At 40.9% G+C, this 11,304-nt stretch overlaps 1 protein-coding gene across 5 annotated transcripts in view; it reads right to left on the minus strand.

The window, feature by feature from the left end:
• LOC109036950 (neuronal acetylcholine receptor subunit alpha-7) overlaps positions 1–11,304 on the minus strand; it is a 611,445-nt gene that overhangs the window by 152,821 nt on the left and 447,320 nt on the right. The gene's annotated exons all lie outside the window — the stretch shown is intronic.

The raw sequence follows: 11,304 nt of genomic DNA on the forward strand, positions 1-11,304 counted from the left end.
CGTAAAGGATGTTGAAATCTCCCTTTAAAAAAATATGTAATATGTTTGTACTGTTTGCTCCTCTATTAGAATAACAACGACTGCTGAGCTATTGTAAGTAGCTCTTAAGGCATTTTTGAGAAAGTAGTAGATTTTTTGAGAGGAAAAAGATTTTAAGAGATTTTGTGATTATTAGTAAATTGAAAACGTCGTTAGGAATTTAGAAATGTGACAATTTGTGGGGAACTGAAATTAAAAATATTTAAGAGACATTTTTGCAATAAATTGCAAATCATGCCGCAAAAAATCCTTCAAACCATTGGTTAGGCAATTTCGCAACGCAGAAGCTCGAATAGTTGCTCGGCCGTGATTAGTCGATTGAACCCGCTGTTTGACCATCTCCTTCTCGCCTTTCCATGCAGAGGATAGTGCCGTCGGCCACTGTGGGAAACTGCCCGCGATCGCGATAAATTTGAAAATGCGTGTTCAAAACCACGCAGATCGAGCGCAAATGGGTACATTTTAGACTATTTTCATGTGACCACCTTATTTTTCGAGTGATTACACACACAGAAACTAGAAAGTCTCTTCACTTAGCCGCATCTCCTGCATAAGTGCACACAACAGAGCCATTGATCAGATTCAACCAGCTTCAGCCTAACTGGCTCACACCGCGTAATGGAGATGTTGCATGTGTGAGGAATTTGCGATTTGACTGTTGATTCTTATGCAAGAGTTCGCGAGAAACACATCATAGAGTACATAGAGTCGTAATGTAAATGGGAGAGCTGGCGCCATGTTCTGCTCGACGAATTCCGAGCCCGGTGTGCGCCGAGTGCGGCGAGTTCGGGTCGCTTTTTCGATACATTTTCGATCCAAAATGGCGGTGTGAAATACGTGGTAATTCCTATCTTCTCTGTTGTTGTTGTTGTTGTTGTTGTTGTTGTTGTTGTTGTTGTTGTTGTCATCGGATGGCCGGGTACCCGTGTATCGCAAACAATCGATTGTGTGTCAAAAAAGTGACCCGGCGTCACATAGGAGTCTCGGAATTCGGGACATGGAAAATGCTTAAAAGTGGCGCCAGCTCTCCCACTTACATTACGACTCTATGTACTCTATGGAGAAACACGATGGTGCCACTGATTTTCTCTAAAATCAACTCCCAAGCTCATGAAAAGCTCTGAAGTTGAGGCAAAAATGGAGGGGATAACCCACGCTATCCCGAGAGTCCACCTCGCCATTAAGACGAACTCTCCATGCAAAGATAGGGAGCAAATACATTGGCAGGGCTGCCACTTCATTTGAGGACTCTAAAACTGAAAACACGGCATCACTGCTAATTTATTTGCTCCCTTTCTTTGCATGGAGAGTTCTTTTCGATGTTGAAATAGACTCTCAGGATAGCTTGGGACATCTCCTCCATTTTGGCCTCAATTTGAGAGCTTTTTTTGAGCTTGGGAGTTGATTTCAGAGAAAACCAGTGGCACCATCGTGTTTCTCGCGAACTTGTATATAAGAATCAACAGGCAAATCGCAAATTCCTCACACATGCAACATCTCCTTTTTCTCTCAGTTATTCACGGGCTTCGATTATCCGCGCCGCCTCCCCTTCTCTCCCCAAAAACCTCGGATGATCCAGATCCCACCGTATTCAACAACATTAGAACATTCTTACTGCGATCTCCCGGCACGGAATCGACTTGGCGTGAGGGTGGAGGCCTAAACACGTAATCATAACAAGATTAAAGTCAGGTGATGCACCGCCCCCGTTAACCGCGGAAAAGCCGAGGGTATGCAGCTACACCTCTCGGTCGGCCCCCATTACCCCCAACCGAAAAACCACCTATCTACAACGTTCTTAACTCGGTTCGTTCGCGGTTCTGCCCGGCATCGCGGCGAGCACGTATTATTTATCGTCCAATATCCATTACGTACGGCGCCATTATCCCACCGCAATTATCCGCTACCACTGCCCGCGCCCATTGTCACTTTCGCTATCGATGTCGATAGCTCTCCAGAACCGCGTAACCGTGAACTGAATCGAATTTCGGATACGTGGTTCTTGCGCGGTGGGGTTGCTTTATCGCCGACGGTTATGACTCGAGGACGCCGACTTAAGGGCGGACAAACAGTCCGTTCGACGCCGGCGTGCCGTTCCGACGCCGGTTCCGGGAAGGGTAGTCGCGGATATTGCAAATTGAAGCATGTGGGCTAGGTGCTAAATTACAGGGAGGTATATTAAGTCGTGAGTCTTGTGATATACTGGTATTGTTGGAATGCACTCCTCATCAGCTAATGAAAACGATCTGAGAGCTCTCAGTGAGCGCGCCGAATCCCTCGAGTTCACTATCGTATCGGGCTTCTTAGGCGAAGGGACGTAACTTCATATCACGGTTGCGAAATCTACTCGATTAATCCAATTTTTTGTGGGAATACAGCTGAGTTGTTTCTGAAAAACATGTGTGTGCTCAGAAACAAGGGGGGAAAATGTTAGGTGTTATCCCCTGAAATTATGGCACTACCCCCAATTAGTTGGATGAAAAATTTGGCACTAAAATTTATTGGTGGGATGATATTGATATGTCCAATTGATTTTGGTAGTACCGCAATATTTGGGTTAGTAACCTAATTTATTTCGTTACTACCACAATTAATTGGAGCACTACCGCAATTAGTTGAGACTTAGCCCCGACCTCTTTTTTCCGTGAAATATCCGACAGTTTCAATGTAAAAAAATACAATTTGCGAATGGAATTTCGCAACGTTGAAATGTAGTTACGAACTTCGCCCAGAAAACGACGGCATGTATGTAGACACTTACCTTGGTAATGAGAAAGGAAAAATGAGCCTTGTGGGTCTGAATTCACTATACGGTTGCAAAACTGTCTCAAGCAATTTACAATTTCATAGGTATACATATATGTGGCTGTGTCATCTGCCCAAAATTTTACTAATTTTTGCATGTAATCTGAAGAGACACGAGCGAAATTTTTGGTAAATTTCGAACAGTTTCTTGATAACAATACAATGTCCGCGTTGAAATATACATTAGTTCTTTCCCCTAGTAATTAACGCTAAACAGACACGGAAGAAGAAGTGTGATCGGGTTTTTTCCTCTTGGAAAATTGAATCCAAGGGAGAGACCAGCTTGTGTTGAAGAGAGCTTTTCAAGTCGACTTCTTGAATCATATTGCGAAGTAAAAGTCTCTAAAAATAAAGATAATACTACGTTAGAGGTAATTTCTTTTATCCGTAACGTCAATCAAACGCCAAAGTTTTTGTCCACCGTAGCTTTACCTTCATTTTTAGAAACTTTAGCCTTAAAATCTGATCGAATAAAATACTTCGAGTTAAGTATTTATTCCTTGCGCATTACATGTCTTGAAAAGAAACCAAACCAAACTCCAAAAAATGTCATCAATTCCAGGCGAGCTTAACTTACATTAATGAGAACCCCAATCCAGACTAAATACACACCCCTCTCAGTATTCAACCAAGATTCTCATTCATGCGTTTTCATGAAAATCAGGCAGCCCGGGTTAAACTCCGAGATGGAATCGGAGCCGAATTATTTCAAAAGTTCAATTTAAAACGCAGCTGAATGCGAATGGGCCCGTGAGTGTGCAGAATCGCAGAAGCGGGCGGAGCTGTGGGGGCGGGGAGGGGGCGCTTTTTACTGGGTTGTAACAGATGTTGCGCCAGTGACACTTTAATAAATTGGGAGCAAGATCGATATGTGTAATTGAGTGAGTGCGAGCGGGTAATCACATTTAGGTATAATTTCGGCTTCCTCCTCCGCACTGTGGTGCCATCTATCAATTTATGTATTTGCTTCGTTATTTTTAGAAAAAAAACAAAAACATCTCCTTCTTTATTTAGGAGGATGAAGATAAGAATAAGAAGATTCTATATCCGCTGAGGCACAGGCATGCATTGAAAATCAGTACAGCAGGCATTTAGTTTGATAGTTGGCGTTTTGTAAGTTTTTGACGAAGAGAGTTTCCAGTGCTTTGAAGGTGAAAACTCTTTGAATCTACGAAATTTTCTTGTATTTTTCTGTTCAAAATTCTCCTTGTATATATGAGATATCAACATTTTGAAAATTCTGTATTTCATGACATGCTGAAAATTTATAGCGATCAATGCTCATTTAAGAACTAGGAATCATTTAGTAAACCCTTTTAATGCGCAAATGTTACACGCGAGCAAAAGAATTTTGAGAATTTTCCCGGATTTTTTTCCGACCTCATTCCGTTCATTAGACTTTTTCGGGAAATTTTCATCTGCATACCTGAGACTAGACCCCCTGTGGTACGGCGCCGGAGCACGGTTCTTGATGTAATGTGATGTATTTTTTATCTGTTTCGTCAGAATTTACATTTCAAGCGGCGTATCTGAAAGAAAATACTACCAAAAAAACCCCAATAGAACCCCTTTCAAACTTCAACGTTTTGTACTAATAAAGATATAGGGTTTGAAACTTCCAAACCATGCCCAACTTCTCCCAATGACTTGCTGTACTGTGTGACGATGGAAGGATGGTTGCAACTACTTTCTGTCACACAGGGGAGCGAGTCAATTGAAGAAGTTGGACATAGTATGAACATTTTAAATATTATATCTTTATTAATAAAAATCTTATAAGTTTAAAATGGGCTCCATTGATTCTTCCATAGAATTCGCTTCAACTTACACCCCTTAAAACTATTACGTGACAAAATCAGCATCAAAACTTGCAGTTTCAATGAATAACTGTACGCCCAACATCTCCGAAAAGCTCGTTTCACTTTGCGCCGCACAGTGGATCGAGTCAATAGGAGAGGTCGAACAAAATTTGGAAACATTAAACGCTTATGACTCCGTTCATTCAAAACTTTGGGGTTTTAAAAGTGGTTCCATTGGTTTCCTTGTAAAACTTTCAACCAAAAGCACCCCCAAAGTTAAAGTTGTAATGGAGTAATCGTAAAATTTTACAATTTTTGTCAAAAATTTCATGTCCGACTTCTACCACTGACTCGATCCACTGTGCGCCGTGGGCTAGGCGAGTTTCGGATTGGCCCGACTTCGGTCTCCAAGGGCAAAACAAAAGCCCTGGGCGATGTAATTTTCTCAAGAAAAGCTTTCATTAGCGCCGTTGGTGCGGGTACAGCGTACACTTTGGCAAAGGAAGTCGTCCCGGAAAAGAGCTCGATGACTCGACTTTCCTGAAGACACAGCCCGCAGTATTCTAGCGTAAAAGCGCCGTCGCCTCTGGATGGGTAATTAATGATTTTTTTCTGCTTACACACGTCGTAAGTGAGGAATCGAGGTGTATTGAAAGTCGTTTCTTTAAGTTTTCGCCACGTAGTGAGGGTAAATTCACGTATTAATGATAATTCGTCAACGAATTGAAGACTGTGGTGCCGTGCCAAGGAAAAGAAGAACGTTGTATTATCATTCAGACGTTGCCACATTTCCTTCAATTAAAAACAAATTTACTGAGAAAATTCTGCATATCCGTCCACTGATTAGTCAGAAATTTTGTCCACACTTTAGTCTCAAACATCTATAAATTTCAAGGCAAATCATGCATAATTTTCTTACAAACTAAATATTCTCTGCGACTAACTTAGGCAACATTCGAAAGTTCGTACGGCGTCCTTGCTTAGCAAGCAGTATAGTTTGGTGGTGGCCTGTGCTGCCATGCTGAGGAGATATACCGTATGTATTATCTAATAATGCCAAATTTATCCAGATATAATGTCAAAAAGTCCAAGAAAGGGCGACATCATGGGGAAAATCCCATAGTGGGTCATTTTACGATGTTAAAAAATGAATGAGGAACGAGTTTGTGGAAAACAGCATGGGAAAAAAGTGTTCAGGGTTTTCTCCTAAAATTGTGGTACTGTCCTAATTTGCTGGGTGATACGCGCATCTCTAATGGCAGTGCCGCAAAATTCGGGTTAGTAACCTAATTTATTGGCGTACCACCACAATGGATTGCAAACGCCCATATTAACCAAAAACCCCCGCCTTTTTCTTCTGTGTGCGTTATGAGAAAATAATGGACAGAAAAATGTGTCAACGTGTTTAAATGGGGCTCTTTGACAACTTCCAAACGTTCCAACGGGAAGGGGGGGGGGGGGGGGCAGAGTCGGACGCGGGAACTGGAGATGGGCGGCGCGCGTGGATCATATTTCCCGAGGCCGCGGCCGGGGAGGGGGGCGCCGGGCGGATATGCAAACGGCACGACAGGAGTGCTCGGCTTCTGGCGGTGCGGCCGGGGCCGGGAATAAAGTATTTTCGTCGTGCATGAGCGCGTCGGGAAATCGAGTTTGGGAATTCGTTATTCACGGGATCGCGTCGCGTCGGACGACGACGAGGATGGCGAGTCGAATGGCGGGATCGCCCATCGTCGCGATAACCCATTAACCCATATCCATTCCGCCCTTGCCGCGGTCCAAGGGTTGAACTCGTCGAGACGATTCTCAAGTTTACTCTAAAAAAGACAAAAAAGAACAAAGAGAGAGAGAGAGAAAAAAAGATTGGATGTTTCGGTGGCTTCAAGCGTAATCAGCTTAACTACGTTTTACATTGCCTGCTTACTTATATTGCTACATTATTCTGCTAAAAAAAAAGTAAAAATATAGAGACATAGATGTGTTCCTCCATACGAAGTTTGGATGAAATTGAACAAATTGATTTTGAGATATGACTGTACTTACAGATAAAGGGTTCCAGACGAACAGACATATATTTTTTCAAATGTGTGTGTGTGTGTGTTTTTTTTTTTTTTTATTTATTTACTTCAAGCACCTTTAAACGCCTAGTTATGATGGAATTTCAATTTATTTTTTAAGATAACAATATGTTTCCTCACTGGAAAAAAACACAGTGTATCTAGAGTCCAGACTCTTGAAAACATTGACAAGAAAAGATACTCTTGATTCAATCAGATTTAAGCTTAAATCAAAAGGAAATCCGCCAGAATTAAGAGGATTGGTTCTTGATTTAAGCAAAAATCCGGTTGAATCGAGAGTATTTTTTCTTGTCGATGTTTTTAAGAGTCTGGACTCTAGATCCAATGTGTTTTTTTTTCTAGTGCTCTATCCGCAAAGGGGGTTCCTGTTTCAGGTAATCCTTGATTTCAACAAAAAAACAACCCTGCCCAGTTAGACAGCAATATTTTAAAAATATTGAAATTTAATATATTTTTAAAATGTTTTTCATGTATTTTTAAAATATTTTCAAAAGTACTTTTGAAATACAATCAATGAATATTTTTAAAACATTTTAAAAATATATTAAAAATATAAAAAATTAAAATTTTTAAAATAATATTTTATAATATTTTTAAAGTATATCATAATTATTTTTGTTAATATTTTAAAAATATTATTAAATATTATTTTAAAAATTTTGATTTTTTTTAAAATGTTTAAATTAATATTATAAAAATTTAAAAGAAAAAAGGAAATGATAATAATAATAAATAAATAACATAAATACATCGACATAAATTCAAACTAGAAAAAGGCCCAAATAATTAAAACTGGAAAAAGACGCAATTATAAAGTTAAAAAATAGAGAGAGAGAGAGAGTTAAAAAAATGAGAGTTAAAAAAAATAGAGAGAGTTAGAAAAAATGATAGTTAAAAATCATGATAGTTAAAAAAAAGAGAGAGCTAAAAAAATGAGAGAGAGTTAAAAAAAATGAAAATGAAAAAATTACATCATGAAATAAAAAACAATAAATAAATAAATAATAAATAATAAAGTCTGGTAAAATATCATAAGAATCCGTCAATAAACAAAATATTACGGACTCAGAGGCCTGCGATAGTTAAGAGATTGAATTTAGGGGCCCATTCATATCAAGCCTGGCTGGTCTGGTGGTAAAGTACTGGACTTCGGATTGCAACTCCATCCCGAAGCGTGGGTTCTAATCCCGACTAGGACGGCGCGGATTTAAGGTAAGTCACAACTCTACGATGATCCACCACCTGGTAGTAACGCATATGAAAACTTGCACACTTCATAACTAGAGTGCGCTACCAGCCAGGAAGAATAATGAAAATTCATTTTATACACTCTTTGAATTTGGTTATATAACTTTTATACTAAGGGTTACATAATAAAATAAGTTTTTTAGTAAACTTTTAACTGAGATTTCAACTTTTTTCACGATGACAATACCTTCTCTACCCGCAAGGGTAGCGGGAAAATAAAAATCCCCTATTAATTCCCAGAGATCCCGTTTCCCAAGCCACCTTGTAAAAGACTCTCCAGCTACCATTACGAAATTTTAATCACCCAAAATAACCGTAGTCTCCGGCGAACACGGCTCTCGTATCCCGGCGAAGAGTTTCGAAAATATTTCACCGTCGGTAATCGCATTAATGGAAGCCCCAGAACCCGAAACGCGGTTTGGTGAGGCAGCGGAGTCGGATTTGAATGACTCCAGCTCCGGCGCTCGAGCCGGGGCGCCTGCCACATCGGGGGCCGATTATCTGATGGAGTGCACTCACTGGTGAATGCCCTCGCCCCGGCATGGGGACGGGCGCCCTTTTTCGAGGCCTGCATTACACCGACCGGGGGGGGGGGGGGGGGGCTGGGGGGCACCGGAAGCGCGGGTGATGACAGTAACATTGTAATCGACTCATGATGCTCTTGACTCAATCGCGATAGCCCCTCCGCGGCTGCCGCCAGGCAGCGAAATCTCCCGGTCCCACCGAGCGAAACTCGGGTATTTCCCGCCAAAATCGGCGGGTGGGCGCCTGTGGAGGATGAGCGTATGTCAGGCTCCGAGCGCGACGTTGTCAAGTTTCATGATGAATTCGTCGAAGTCCACCGTGCTGAGTGAGAACGCCGTATGAGCCTATAGACATTGTCATGTTTCCTTCGATAAAAAAAACGAATTTACTGGGGAAACTGTCGATATTCTTCTTCGAATTTTTCAGACTAGTTTATTCGCAATTTGATCTAAAATATCTGAAAATTCCAAGGAGAAATGTGCATAATTTCCCCCCAAAAATCATGTTTTATCTGGAGGAATTTTGCGACTCTTGAATGTTCATACGGCGTTCTTCCAAAGCATGGCAGCGAGTTTGGGATGAGTTCGAGGGGCTGCGGCAGCGTTGAGTGGTTGTATGATGTGGATTCGATGGGTCAAAAGTCAGTCCCGATGACATTGGAAAATGGCGAGTTCTCTGTCAATCCCTCAACAGGCTTCAGTTCTTTACAATTTGAACTCTGCTATGTGTTTCATTGGGCTGTTTTTTCTTCGAATAGAGCTGATTTGAATTAGAATACCCCGGAGTTCAATGGCGCCATTGGCTCGTTTTTATGCTGTACCCGTTTTAATTGACATATTCTGGCTTATTTGGGAATAGCTTGGATGATGTTCACGTTTTTTAGAACAAATTTTCTGCGTTGAAGAGCAACGTCTTTCTCAGCCAAATGATGACGTCATTTAGACTCAATTTATAGACAAAAATTATCCAAGCCAATATGTGAGAAAGAGACATGTTCTTTGTCTCTAGGATTGAGGGAACTTGAAATTTTGGTTTTCTCGGGAGCAGCCTAAATGATGTTCAAAATATATAGAACCAATTGGCTTCGTTGTAGAGAAACATCTCTCTTAACCAACGAATGATGTTATTGAAAACTCAATTTTTACTTATTCAAACCCATTTAACCAAAAATGCCCAACCTCATGTGAGATATGACCAAATTCTCCCCTTAGAATCTCCTGGCTTGAAGAAATTTGCTTTACGTTACTCAGCAACATAAGATTACTCTAAAGTGTATCAAACGATAGATCAAACGCATTCCAAGTTTAATTTGTATCACTGGAATCGAACCTACAAACAATCTCTCCTTCCAAATTTACGACGTCATTTACGAATGACTCAAGCCTGATTATCTTCGAAATTTATTTCAACGTAAGGGTAATGCTGCAGTAGTTTGAGGGGAACATACAGATAAAATCAACTCAAGTTACACGGAAATGGTAAATGTTTAAAGTTTCGCTGGGGGTACTTTGTTGTGTCATTCCTTTTAATGTTCAATTGCTTCAAGATTTATTGTAAAGCAACTAAACATTGGAAATGTGCCAAACCCTAAAGAATATAACACAAAAAATATTAGTTAAATGCTCAAATAACCCTGTAAAGACGGTTGAATACCAAACTGCCCATTTTTTGCGATTCCATCAAGATTATTTTACAAAACAATGATAAAACAAGAATTGGGCGTTAATCTAAACAATTTGAAAATCTAAGAAGGAGCTTTTGAGTAACATCGACTTGAGGAGGTAACTTTCTATCCTAAATTCATTCGATAACGTCAACTTGTCGAGAAATGGGGTCAACCCCTCTTCCCTCATGAAAGGTGTATCATGTATTTTTTTCGAGGAAGGTACAAGCACGTGTTACAGATGCGTTTCGGACGAAAAGGAAGTAAAAAATCCGAATTACAATAATGCGTATTTTAAAAACACTTTTTGGCGCTATTTTCCTAACCTGATAGATGATCTGCAAAATTAGTCGCAAAAACCCTAAATGCCTCCATCGGAGATAGGGCAGGCATTTTTTGAGGAATTCAGACAACAGAGGTTTATCCATTCGTTATCTCTCCATTACGGTGAGCCATGATTATTCAAGCCCACATATCGCCGCTCCTCTGACGTAAGGGCGTATCTCGATCTCCACGTGAGCCCTGATTCACATATAAATTCATGCTTTCTAGAGCTCATGCAGAAATTGAGATACGCCCTTACGTCAGAGGAGCGACGATATCGGAGCTCGGAGGATGGGCTAAATGCGGTGTTTCGAGCAAAACCCCTCTCCGGATCCGGTATAGTTCCGTAAATCTTGCCGGAATCGTAAGCCGCACGCTCACTACCGGTCGCGCGTCAATAACCGGTGCCTTCGATGGATTTGAATTTTTGATAGGAACGTCCGCTTAAATGATCGCGAGGCATGGTGAGCTCCATTGGTTGATGACATCTGCGCATCTGACAGAGCAGATAAATTACATACGCAGCGCGCCAAAGGATCTTGATCTTCCGATTCGATTACTCCGTTTGATTCCGGCACTCTCCGGATTTTGGCATTCCGTTCGATAGACATTCAATGAAAGCCCGCACACGCATCCATTCCGGATCTTTGATGGAACATACGTTTTCGACGTTGTGAACCTTCTATTGTGCTTTTTTTTAATTTTGGAAATATCCGTGGACAAGGTTCTCGCATGACAGTTCTTTCCAACCTGTATTAAGGAAACAGAGTCTTTTCAACGGGGGATATTAAAGACTTCTCGAGGAGTGAAATCACGAACTTTCAAG

This window comes from Bemisia tabaci, chromosome 6, assembly GCF_918797505.1.
Source record: "Bemisia tabaci chromosome 6, PGI_BMITA_v3".
In the NCBI taxonomy this organism is placed as follows: Eukaryota; Metazoa; Arthropoda; class Insecta; order Hemiptera; family Aleyrodidae; genus Bemisia; species Bemisia tabaci.